The sequence below is a fragment of the Oryctolagus cuniculus genome, chromosome 12 (genome assembly GCF_051225735.1).
Source record: "Oryctolagus cuniculus isolate XC-2025 breed Fujian yellow rabbit chromosome 12, ASM5122573v1, whole genome shotgun sequence".
NCBI classification, from domain to species: Eukaryota; Metazoa; Chordata; class Mammalia; order Lagomorpha; family Leporidae; genus Oryctolagus; species Oryctolagus cuniculus.
In genome coordinates, this window is record NC_142878.1 from 92829358 (window position 1) to 92841783 (window position 12426).

At 53.3% G+C, this 12426-nt stretch overlaps 1 long non-coding RNA gene across 4 annotated transcripts; it reads left to right on the top strand.

Annotated features, from left to right (window-relative positions):
- Nucleotides 1-783: 783 nt before the first annotated feature.
- Nucleotides 784-11998, top strand: LOC103345751 (uncharacterized). 4 transcript variants are annotated; one of them, XR_016218563.1, is made up of 4 exons: nucleotides 784-868; nucleotides 8123-8208; nucleotides 9659-9773; nucleotides 10646-11998. It is a non-coding gene; the product is annotated as an uncharacterized LOC103345751 (long non-coding RNA). The 4 variants fall into 4 exon arrangements; XR_016218564.1 differs by lacking the exon at nucleotides 784-868 and adding an exon at nucleotides 873-910; XR_016218562.1 differs by lacking the exon at nucleotides 784-868 and adding an exon at nucleotides 921-1303.
- The last annotated feature ends 428 nt before the right edge of the window (nucleotides 11999-12426 follow it).

The window sequence follows — 12426 nt, forward strand, 5'->3', positions numbered from 1 at the left end:
ATGGGCAGTCTCTCAGTGATTGACAGGTTTGTAGTAGGATGGGTGGTCCCTCAATGACTGACAGCTTTGTATTGGCTAGAATGGGCAGTCTCTCAATGATTGATAGGTTTGTAGTAGGATGGGTGGTCCCTCAATGACTGCCAGGTATGTATTAGGATGGGCGGTCCCTCACTAATTGACAGGTTTGTATTAGCTAAAATGGGTGGTTCCTCAGTGATTGACAGGTTTGTATTAGCTAGGATGGGTGGTTCCTCATTGATTAACAGGTATGTATTAGGGTGGGTGGTCCCTCACTAATTGACGGGCTTGTATTAGCTAGGATGGGTGGTTCTTCAATGATTGACAGGTGTGTATTAGGGTGGGTGGTCCCTCACTAATTGACGGGCTTGTATTAGCTAGGATGGGTGGTTCCTCAATGATTGACAGGTGTGTATTAGGGTGGGCAGTCCCTCACTAATTGACAGGTTTGTATTAGTGTAGATGGGCGGTCCCTCACTGATTGACAGGTTTGTATTAGCTAAGATGGGCGGTCCCTCACTGATTGACAGGTTTGTATTAGCTAGAATGGGTGGTCCCTCACTAATTGACGGGCTTGTATTAGCTAGGATGGGTGGTTCCTCAATGATTGACAGGTGTGTATTAGGGTGGGTGGTCCCTCACTAATTGACAGGCTTGTATTAGCTAGGATGGGTGGTTCCTCAATGATTGACAGGTGTGTATTAGGGTGGGCGGTCCCTCACTAATTGACAGGCTTGTATTAGCTAGGATGGGTGGTTCCTCAATGATTGACAGGTGTGTATTAGGGTGGGCGGTCCCTCACTGACAGGTTTGTATTAGTGTGGATGGGCGGTCCCTCACTGATTGACAGGTTTGTATTAGCTAGAATGGGTGGTTCCTCAGTGATTGACAGGTTTGTATTAGTGTGGATGGGCTGGGCTCCGTGCAATGACAAACAAGCCCCGGCAGCTCTGTGGCTTCACACAGCAGGGTTTGAGCTCTCTGGGTGGAAGGGCCGCCTGGGTTGAGGAGCTGCGTTTGCCAGAGCTCTCTGCGGCAGCAGACCCAGGAGGCGACGGAGCGACAGGGAAAGAGATGTTACCAGGTGTCAGCTCGTGCGATTACAGAGGCTGGCCAGCCCCTCGCCTCCTGCCTGCGAGCCGGAGGCCCAGGAAGACCCTGGTGAACTTTGCAGGCCTGAGAAACAGCTGAATGTGTGGATTCCAGTCCTGGGTTGAGGGCCTCAGACCCAGGGCTGCCAAGGGCGGGAGCCCATGCCCAGCTCAGCCAGCCGGCCGGAGAGAAAGTGAGTCCTCCCTCTGCTGACTGATGCCCACCTGTGTCGGGGAGGGCCGTGAGTGTTCCTCAGAGCCAGTGTCTGCTAGAAACAGCCTGGGTGCACCCAGAAGTGGGGCCTAATGGGGCACCCGGGCATCCGTGAGGCATCAAGTTGACACCTACAGTTAACCATTGCAGCGGGCACATCTTCCCAACTTCAAGTCCTCCAAGGCCAGCAGGGCAGGAGGTGGGAGGAGCGGGCAGGGTGCTGACCCTTCAGCCTGGAATCTACGGTCCACGGCCTGGCCTAGTCACATGGGAGGCTGGGCCAGGAGGGGGCACAGAGGTGCTGGGGGAGCATCCACTGTCCCTGCTGTGGGCACGGACCCTCCCACCCCCACCTCTGTGCTGGGGAGAGCAAAGTCGTGCTTTCAAACAGCTCCTGTTCTCAAGGAGGTTGCTGTGTCTGGGCAAGCTGAGCCCGAGAGCCGACGGGGTAAGGCTGGGAACGGGGGAGCCCCAGGGGAGCCCAGGGGTCCCACAGAGCGGGACGCCAGCGCCGCGGGGAGAGCGGCTCCTGGGGGGGCAGTGGGAGCAGGGGGGTTGAGCAGAGGGAAGTCGAGCCCACGAGGCGGCGCCGCGGTGGCTGGGGTGCGGGGTGTTGCGTGCTCGGCAGAGGGGTTCAGGCCTCTGCAGTGTCCCCAGGGCTGGGCCTGGGAGGCAGAAGCTGCCCGGGTGACAGGCCCAGTGCGGGAAGCTGCTCTGATTAAATTTGGGAGCATAATTGCAGGGTTTGGGCTGCGGTCTCATTATGGCTTTTTTAATCTTGTTAACTTCTTTCCCCCCTCCTCGCCAGCCCCCCTTGCTCCTCTCCGCAACCACGGGCTGTGGCCTTAGAGCAGTACCAGGAATATTTTCCATCCCCCCATCACGGCTTTCTCCTGCTCCACAAGGGGTCCCAGGGGCAGGATGGAGTGCAGCAGGGGGAACTGGTGACCGGGGCTAGGCGTGTCTCAGCCAATCATTGTGTTTCTCACTCCCTGTTCCCACACCTCCAGTGGGTGTCTGGTGTCCCAGGGGACACAAAGATGCCAGGCCCGGTTTTAGTCTCAAGAGCTCACCAAACATGGCCCTAGCCGCCACCCCCTGCCCCCATTCATCTGCCAACATGGAAAAGCTGGGACAGATGGCAGCATCAGTGAGTGGGGCAGGGTGGAGAGCTCATGGAAGGGCTGAGGTGTCGGGGCCAGGTCCCGGGAGGTTAGGAGAAGGTCAAGGCTGAGCTTGGCAGGGGCCAGGTTGCAGAGGTGCGCCCCAGCCTGGGACTGGCCCTGGCCAGGCTGGGCCGGGCTGTGGTTGGTGACAAGCATGCCCTGGAGCTCAGTGGCTTCACACAATCTGGAGGGTGGTGGTTCTTTGTGGGTGACCAGTCCACAGTGGTTTAGGGACAGAGGGGAGGCTGAGGGGATTGGTGGGGAGGGGACAGATGAGGAGAGTGGGCTGCTTGGTGCCCAGGGAGGTCCTGCTGGCTGATGAGGCCAGGATGGTGGGGTGGTGGTAGGGGGTGGGATGGCGAGGATCTCTTGGCATCAGCTTCTCACGGCCATAGCCGAGTGGCCAGTGTTTGGGCTGTTAGCTCCCCTGGGGGAGTGGACACTGCCTCTGGGGCTGAGGGGAGAGGGTGCTGCCTGGGATCACAGTGTGTGTTCAGAAAGAAGCAGGTGATGGGGCTGCTACTGTGGCCCAGCCGGTTAAGCTACCGCCTGTAGCTGCCATCCCATACAGGTGCCGGTTCGAGTCCGGACTGTTCCACTTTCGATTAAGCTCCCCACTAATGTGCCTGAGAAAGCAGCAGAAGACGGCCCAAGTGCTTGGACCCCTGCCATCCAGGTGGGAAACCAAGGTGGAGCTCCAGACTCCTGGGTTTGGCTGGTCTGGCTCTGGCTGTTGCAGCCATTTGGAGAGTGAACCTGCAGATGGAAGATCTCTCTATCTCTCTGTCCTCCTCTCTGTCACTCTGCCTTTCAAATAAATAGAATAAATCTTAGAAATACAAAAGAAGCAGGTGCCTTCTGGAGGAAGGCCTGGGCGGCAGGGAGAGGAGGAGAGGGGCTGGGGCGGGCAGGGGCCCTGGCTGGTCACCCCCAGCTGCCTTCTGCTGTATGTTTTGTCCTCGTGACGCCCCATCTCCATCTGCAGCCCCTGCCCCCGGAGCCCCCTGCAGGGTCACGGCCCTTCCAGCCACGCAGGCCCCTCCTTCCTGGTGCTTTGTTCATAGCTTCCCCTCCTGCCCCACCCTGACTCTCCCTGGAATCTTTGCCCTGCCCACCCGCCGGGTCTCACTGGTGCCTGAACGCAGTCTCCCCTACGCCTGCAGCACACAGCATGCGTGACCCCTTTTCTGCCTCGGCTGATGGAGCCACAAGCAGGTCTCCCCCCATCTGTCACCTGGAGCTCCTCCGGGGAAGGGCTCGGGTCATTCACGGTCAGCACTGCTGCCCAGCCCACCCAGCCCGTGGGCACCTGGGTGGGCTCTGGCCATGGCTCCCTCCCACTGAGTGAATGGAAGCTGAGGCTGGGCTCCTGGGGGAGATGGCAGGGAGGGGGCCAGGGACCACACCCTGGCGACCATCAGGGCCGAGCTGGGCGCAGACTTCAGGCATGTTGCCCTCCTCCAAGGCCCCAGGCCCTCAGCCAGGCCAAGGGAGGCAAGGCCGTGGGGAGTGAGAGGAAAGGAGAGCCAGGTGGCCGGGAGCACGCGGCCCGGCACGTCGCCTCCTGGCAGGCTCCTCTGATGGCAGGTGGGGCACGACGAGTATGGAGCGTGGGCAGCTGTCCCCGTGGGCGGGAGTTGAGCCGGGTAAGGGAAAGGTGCTGTCTCAGCAGCCGCCGTGGGAGACATTGGCTTGGTTTGTCCTGTCCTGGGGAGGACAGAGGCACTGCCCAGACCACAGAGGCACAGAGAGCTCCCAGCTCTGTCGCCTCCTCTGCACGTCTGTGACACTGAGCCGGGGGCGGTGGGATGAGTGCTCCACTCAGAGTTCCTGGGCTGGGCTTCCCTGAAGCCCTGTGCAAGCTACTCCTCCCTGTCTATGGGATGGAGGGGCTGGGCCACGTTGGTCTCCGAGAGCCTTCTACCTCCTGCATGGCAGAGCCTGCTGGCACCTGCGTGATGACAGCCTGTGGGATGGCCAGCGGTTCCTCAGACCAGGTCACTCAAACCAGTGTAGGTCTCCCAGGGGTCTGGTTTGCAGCACCAGGTCCAAGGTGCTGGCTGGGAAAGAGGGAACAGAGGTCAAGAATACAACAGTTTGTGGAGCCAACTGACCCGAGTTTGCCAATCCAGGCTGGAGGGAGAGGGCAGAGAGCTCTGTGCAACCAGGCCAACCAGGGCAGGAGGCACTCCCGGGGGCAGATGGGTGTGGTCCAAGTCAGGCTCCACCCCTTTGCAGTTGTAGGACCTGGGGTTTGTGGGTCATTTAAATGAAATGCTGTAATGGCAGCCGTGTGGAACATTAAGTATTAGCACACACCTGAGATGGCTTAGCGGCGCTCTGCCTGGCAGATAGCAGGTGCTCAATGAACCTTTATCTCTTGCTGCCAGAGTCTGTGACCTCTGCAGAGGTGTTTGCCGGCCCCAGCCCTCATTCTTGCAACCTCCGTGTCTCTGGGTGGTTCTTTCCCTCAAGGTGGGTGAACTGGGGAAATGGAGCAGGTTCACTGCCGCTTAGACCATTTGCAACCATGCACCTTGCGGGGCTGGGAGGCCGGGCTGGGGCTCCCAGGTCAGGCTGCTCCAGGGACAGACCCCACCTCCACCTCCCTCCATCGCCCACCACCTGCAGGTCCCTGCTGCCAACACAAAGGCAAAGAAAAATGAGACCGACTCTGTGAGCACCTGCCCTGTGCCCAGCCCATGAAGGGAGGTTGCTTTGTCACCGGCTGCCTTGGCAGGTCCTGTGTGACTTCCCAAGCAGGGCCCGCCTCCTCACTCCAACTACAGGCTCCCTGAGGGCTCTACCCGGCCTCATTCCTCTGCCCACACAGCTCCCAGCACGGTGGCATCCAAGCAGGCGGTGGGTGTCTTCCATCGATGGCAGGGATGGGAGTGGCGGGCTTCCGCTCAGCAGCTGTTCGCCCCCGCCCAGCTGTGCTGCTCAAGGGCCCGAGTTTCAGCTTGATGAGAGAGATGTTGGACAGGAACCTAACAAGGAAGGCTAGAGAGGCAGCAGCGATGGAGTAATTAGACACTAATTAATTTGCATTTCACAGGGATGTTGTGGAGAGAGCTGCTATGATGAAAGGCCTCTTGGAGCGGGGGGGGGGGGGGAAGCTGGTGCTCACAGAGCGTGCGGAGCAGGCGGCACCCAGGGTACCAGTGTAGGGAGCAGGTGTGGACGTGGGTGGGCCCCTGCAGTGCCCATGACGGGTCCTAAGAGTGGTTCCCGCCCCTGCCGAGGGCGTGGCCCTGGGATGCTGTTTTCTGTTCTTGGGGACAAGAGGAGGAGAAGCCAGGAGAGACAGTGACCAGTACATGTGGACACACCTGCCTTTTCTGGAGCAGGGGTGGCGTACGCTTCCTGGGAAGGGCCATCCTGTACGTAACATAGGCTCTTCTTTGTAAATGATGCAAAAAAGCACCCTTAGTTCTGAGGCCATTTTGCTTTTCAACATGAAATGTGGAACCCAAGGCTGAGCTAACAAGTCCCCAGGGGCACACAGGGCCCCCTGAGAATGCAGAGGGTCTACGGCCCCTGGGAGGGAGGCTTCCTGGGAGCTGCTGAGGGCTGCGCGGTCAGACGCCGCTCTTGCTGGCTGGACAGAGCTGGGGCCGTGTGCTTAGCCTGTGTTCTGCTGCTGTCATAGCGACAGTGGGAGTGGGTGGTTCACAAAGAAAACTTTACTCGCTCACAGTTCCGGAGGCTGCAAGTCTGATATGGGATGACCACCCAGGGGAGGGCCTCGTACTGCCGCAGAGCACACTGGAAAGCAGAAGGGCAGTGGGTGCTTGAGGAAGAGAAAACTCAAGGGGCAACCTTGCTTCCCAACATCCTGCTGGCAGGAGAACCATCCAGGCCTGCAAGAGAGGCCCTGACCCCTCTCATAGACCGGGGCACCTCTTACAGGCCTCCCCTGCCTGCGCTACTGCAGGGACAGTCCAGTTCCACCCTGAGTTTCAGGGGAGACAGGTGCTGTTCCAACCACGGCAGCGTGTGAGGTCCTGGCTGCAGGTGAGGGACCCGACTTCTTCCCCTGGGGATGCCTCAGAGTTCACTCCCATGGAACTCAGCCTGTGACAGGCGACAGGGGGGCATCAGGGCTGCAGGCAGCAGTGGCCACAGGCTGTGCAACTTGACACTGGCAGGACTCACCTGGGGGGCAGGGCAGCCACAGGTTGCCATAGCAACCAGAGGTCCCTGAATGGCCAGGAGGTAGTGGGAGGGTGGAAGAGGAAGTGTGGGGTGGTGGGCACCTGGGGACCGGGTCTGGCCTTGGTCACAGCAGTGCTTTGTGGTTTTGGGCACAGACACCCCGCTGCTCCCTGAGTTCACGTTTCCCCATGAGTATCACCGGCTAGACTCTCTGATCCTGGCCGTGTCTCCTGTGACAGCTGTAACAAGTTACCATAAACTTGGTGGCTTTAAACAATGGGAATTTATCCTATCACAGTTCCCGAAGCTGGAAGTCCACAACCAGTCTCACTGGGCTGAAAGCAAGGTTCTCAGCAGGTGGGCTTCCTCTGGAGGCTCAGGGCGGGGCAGGAGAATTCATTTATTTCTTGCTTCTTCCAAAAACTGGTCATGCCGGCATTCCTTGGCTTGTGTTCCCTCGCCCCTATCCTTAATTCTAGCATCGCCAAATCCCAGTTCTGTCTTCCCATGGCCTTCCTCTGGGAGTCTCCTGCTGCCTGCCTCCAGGAAGCATAGCGCTGATGGCATTCAGCTCTCCCTCTGAGAACCCGGGACAGTCTCCTGTGGCCATGTCCACATACATCCTTTCTCCAAACAGGTCCAGTGCACCAGCTCCAGGGATGAAGCCTTGCCGTCTCCTCTGGCTTCAGCTCTGCTCAGGTTCTCCCTTCTGGGCTGTGGTTCTTCCTCCCGTGGCCCTGAGCGCTGGCTTGTGCAGCTCAGAGTCTTGTTCTGCTGAAAGCTGCTTGCCATGTGTGTCCACTGAATAGGAGGATCCCTCCGCAAGGTCATGGTTACATGGAATTAAAGCGGAAGCCCACATGTAGATATTTTCATGATACTAATTTCTGTGCGCTTTTTCAGAGTCCTGCGATGGGGGCTTAGTGAGCTAAGCCACTGCCTGCAATGCCAGTGTCCTATCTAAGAGCAGGGGTTTCAGTCCCGGCTGCTCCACTTCCCATCCAGCTCCCTGCTAATGTGCCCAAGTGCTTGGACCCAAGTGCTAATGTGCCACATGGGAGACCTGGATGGAGCTTCGTGCTCTTGGCTTCAGCCTGGACCAGCCCTGGCTGTTGGCAGTCATTTGGGGAGTGAACCAGCAGCTGGAAGATCAAATAAATAAATATTCCTAAAGCAGGCCCCTGGCACCGCTGTGGTGCTCCCACTGTTGGGTTTGTGGACAGCCAGGCCACAGCTCATGCATACTTACAGACGTGGGTGTCGGCCTTGGCGTCTTCCTGTGGTGCACAATTCAGCCAGGAAGTGAGTGCTCTTACAGTGTCCACGGTGCAGATAAGGAAGTGGGGATGAGATGTGCGGTCGCCTGCCCCAGGTCCCCAAAACAGGGCACTCGGCGCCACCACACATGGCCTCACCGGCAGAAAGAGGGCTTCTCTGTGAAGCCATTCACCAAGTCGCTCCCTTTTGAACTCTAGAACGAGTCTCTGATCGGATCCTACAAACCGCAGGCAGATGCTGGACCTGCCGGGAGAAAGCTGAAAATGCAACTCGGTGCCTACAGGTAACAATGTATCATTAAAAAAAATCCAGGGCTTTCTCTTGATTGCCAGGAGTCCAGGCCCCTCTTACTTCTCTTCTAAAGCCTGCAGACCTGTCACTTTTCTGTGTGAGAGCTGGCAGAGGTGCCCTATGGCCTTGGGTGCTGTGTGGTCTGCGGAGCCCACCCCCAGCCTCCCATGTCTGGTGCCATCTGCCCCGTGGTGTCCCCTCCTGCCACATACCCGTGCCCGTTCTTGGCATTGGCTGGGCAAACACTTCAACACCTCAGCTGCCTCTGGACCGCTTGCCCCTGCCCCATGCCTGTCTCCAGAGGGGCTAAGATGAACATACGTAGCCCAGCCTTGTCTGCCCCGACCTCGAGGTCTGCGTGCATGCTTGTGTCTTAAATTCCATTCCCTGTCAGCAGCAAAGTACTCACAGGGGCCCAGGCTCTCTGCCACTACATTCTTCTGCTGCGATTTCTTTGCAGAATCTGACACAGTGTTTTTATGTGCAGGTGCTTCTGGAGACTAAAATTCAAAGCCAAATCAAATAGGAGGCTGAGGGTGCTTCAAGAAATTCCTGGAACGTGGAATTAAAAGATAAATTTATTTTGATGCAAAAAAAAAAAAAAAGTGAAAGTCATGCATAGGAGAGGTCTTTGAGAAGTTCATGGAAAATTCATGTTATCGGCCGGCGCCGCGGCTCACTAGGCTAATCCTCTGCCTTGCGGCGCCAGCACACCGGGTTCTAGTCCCAGTCGGGGTGCCAGATTGTGTCCCAGTTGCACCTCTTTCAGTCCAGCTCTCTGCTGTAGCCCGGGAGTGCAGTGGAGGATGGCCCAAGTGCTTGGACCTTGTACCCACATGGGAGACCAGGATAAGCACCTGGCTCCTGGCTTCGGATCAGTGTGGCGCGCTGGCCGCAGCAGCCATTGGAGGGTGAACCAACGGTGAAGGAAGACCTTTCTCTCTGTCTCTCTCTCTCTCACTGTCCACTCTGCCTGTCAAAAAAAAAAAATTAATGTTATCAAAAAACTACGCACGGATTTCTATTTATTTATTTTTTTGCACCAAGTAAACTTATCTTTTAATTCCATTTTCCACAAACATTTTGAAGGACTCTCGTATCTATGACCAGCAATGAACACTGGCCATTTGCTGAAGAATAAATAGTTTAACCAAGAAATTCAGCCCATGAATTCAAGTGAAGCAAGGGCTGATACTCTAAGTCTCAGACTCCCGAGTTGGAAACATAGTAAAGAACAGTTGGGAAAGCAGCAGAAGATGGACCAAGTGCCTGGGCCCCTGCCACCCACATGGAGGCCTGGATGGAGCTCCTGGCTCCTGGCCTCAGCCTGACCCAGTCCTGGCCATTGCAGCCATTTGTGGAGTGAACCAGCAGGTGGAAAACTCTGTCTCTCTCTCTCTCTCTGTAACTCTGCCTTTCAGCTATTTTTTTCTTTCTTAAAGTAACAACTGAGACCACCATCGGACCTGGACTGCCCCTGCCTCTCCTCCCCAGGCCACTCCACAGCAGGGGTCATGAATCCAGCCCCAAACTGAGCTCCCTCCTCATCTATTCTGGGTATGAACCCCTTAGTAGATGTATGCTTTGCAAATACAAACCTCTGGTTTATCTCTTCATTCTGGTGATTATTTTCTGTGTTGGACAGATGGCTTTTAGTTTGATGTAATCTTCTTGCCCCCCTCCCTTTTTTTTTTTGCTTTTGTTGTCTCTGATTTGGGTTTCATATCCAAAAAAATCACTGTGCAGGCAAATGTCATGGACATTTTCCCTATGTTTTCTTCTAGATTGTTCTGATGTTTCAGGCAGGTCTTATGTTTAAGTCGTAAATCCACTTCAATTGATTTTTGGATATGGTGTGGGAAGGGGTCTGGCTTCATTCTGCTGCATGCAACTAAGCACTATTAATTGAAGAGACTTGTTCCTGTATTGTGTGTTCTTGGCAATTTTGTCAAAAACTAATTGATCATAATGTAAGGATTGACTTCTGTGGTCTCTATTCTGTTCCATTGGCCTATGTCTGTTTTAATGCTGCGACTAGGCTGTTTCAGTTACTATAACTTCATAGTATATTTTGAAGCCAAGTAGGTGCCTCCAGATTTGTTTAATATTACATTGGCTATTTGGCATTTTTATGGTTCCATATAGATTTTTAAAAATTTCTGTGAAAAATGCCATTGGAATTTCAATAGGGAATGTACCCAATGCATAGATTGCTTTGGATAATAGGATAATAGGAACATTTTAACAATATAAATTATTCCAACCTGTGAATATGGGATATCTTTCTATTTGTTTGTATCTTCCTCAATGTTTTGTAGTTTTTGGTGTACAGGTTTTCCACCTCTTTGGCTAAATTTATTAAATGTAAAAGTTTTTTTTTTTTTTAATAGTTGATGTCACTGAGACTGTTTTCTTGACTTCCTTTTCAGATAGGCGGAATAGATTTGACTGAGCTATGGAAGACAGTTTGGAGATACCTCAGAAATCTGAATATAGTTCTACCACACGACCCAGCCATCCCACTCCTTGGAATTTACCCAAGGGAAATTAAATTGGCAAATAAAAGAGCTACCTGCACCTCAATGTTTATTGCAGCTCAATCCACAATAGCTAAGCCATGGAATCAACCTAAATGCCCATCAACAGAAGAATAGATAAAGAAATTATGGGATATGTACTCTATGGAATACTACACAGTGGTAAAAAAAAATGAAATCCGGTCATTTGCAACAAAATGGAAGAATCTGAAAAACATCATGCTGAGTAAAATAAGCCAGTCCCAAAGGGACAAATACCATATGTTCTCCCTGATCTGGGAGAATTAATAGTGCTCCTAAAATGAAAGCTATAGAAGTGAAACTGACACTATGAGAAGCAATGACTTGATCAGCCCTTGTCCTGACTGTTGAGGAACAGCTTACTATTTTATGCTTTTTATTATTTTCTTTTCTACTTAATACCATTGGTTGAATTCTTTACTTAACAAATAATTATTTTTAGGTGTTTAAATTCAACTGAAAATTGATTCCTGTTAAAAATAAGAGTGGGAATAAGAGAGGAAGTAGATGTACAATTTGGCACATGCTACTTGCCTTGAGACTCCAAATCCCATTAAGTTGGCAGGTGCCAATGCCATCTTACTAGTTAAAGTGATCAGTTTAAGTTCATAACTGATCATGAAGATAGGATTAAGTGTTAAAGGGATCACATAAATAAGACCAGTGTCTGCTAATAATAATTGATAGAATTAAAAAGGAGAGAATGATCCAACATGGGAAACAGGCCACACAGCAGACTCATAGAATGACAAATGTCCTAAACAACACTCTGGCCTCAGAATCAGCCCTTAAGGCAGTTGAATGGTTAAAAAGCCCATGAGAGTTTCTCAGGCATGGAAAGGCAAGACACTGTGGCAAAACAGACCTACATGAAAGATCTCTGTGAGTGAGATCCCAGTGGAAAGAATGGGCCATCAAAGAAAGAAGTACCTTTCTCTGAAGGGGGGAGAGAACTTTGATTATGGCCTTGTCTAAATAAGGTCGGAGTTTGTGAACTCAAGAGGCTTCCATAGCCTTGGCAGCTCATGACCAGAGCCTCGAGTGATTACTGATGTCATAAATAAGAGTGTCAATTGTTAAATCAACAACTCTGTCCTAATGTGCTGTACTGTGTGAATTAACAGTAAAACTAGTATTCAAGCAGTACTTTATACTTCATGTGTCTGTGTGGGTGCAAACTGTTGAAATCTTTACTTAATATAGAGTTGATCTTGTGTATATAAAGATAATTAAAAATGAATCTTAATGAAGAATGGGATGGGAGAAGGAGTAGGAGGTGGGATGGTTTGCAGGTGGGAGGGAGGTTATAGGGGGAAGAACTGCTATAATCCAAAAGTTGTACTTTAGAAATTTATATTTATTAAATAAAAATTTTCTATTAAAATAAAGATTTGAGTAAAAGACAAACCCAGCAAGTGCTTGGCTGTGGAGAATCAGCAGGGGCAGTGTGGGTGACTGGGTGTGCATGGTGGGGCCTTGTTCAGAGATGGGCACTGGAATACAGGGGACCAGCACGTGGAAAAAGGGCACAAAAGGGGAATTTTCATAGAGAAGAAGCAGGAGTTAGGAACAGGCAGTGAGTGAGAGGGACGGAACCTGCCTGCTGCCCCTCTGTCAGGAGGCAGCACGCCCCAGGACTGCCTCTGTGGGAG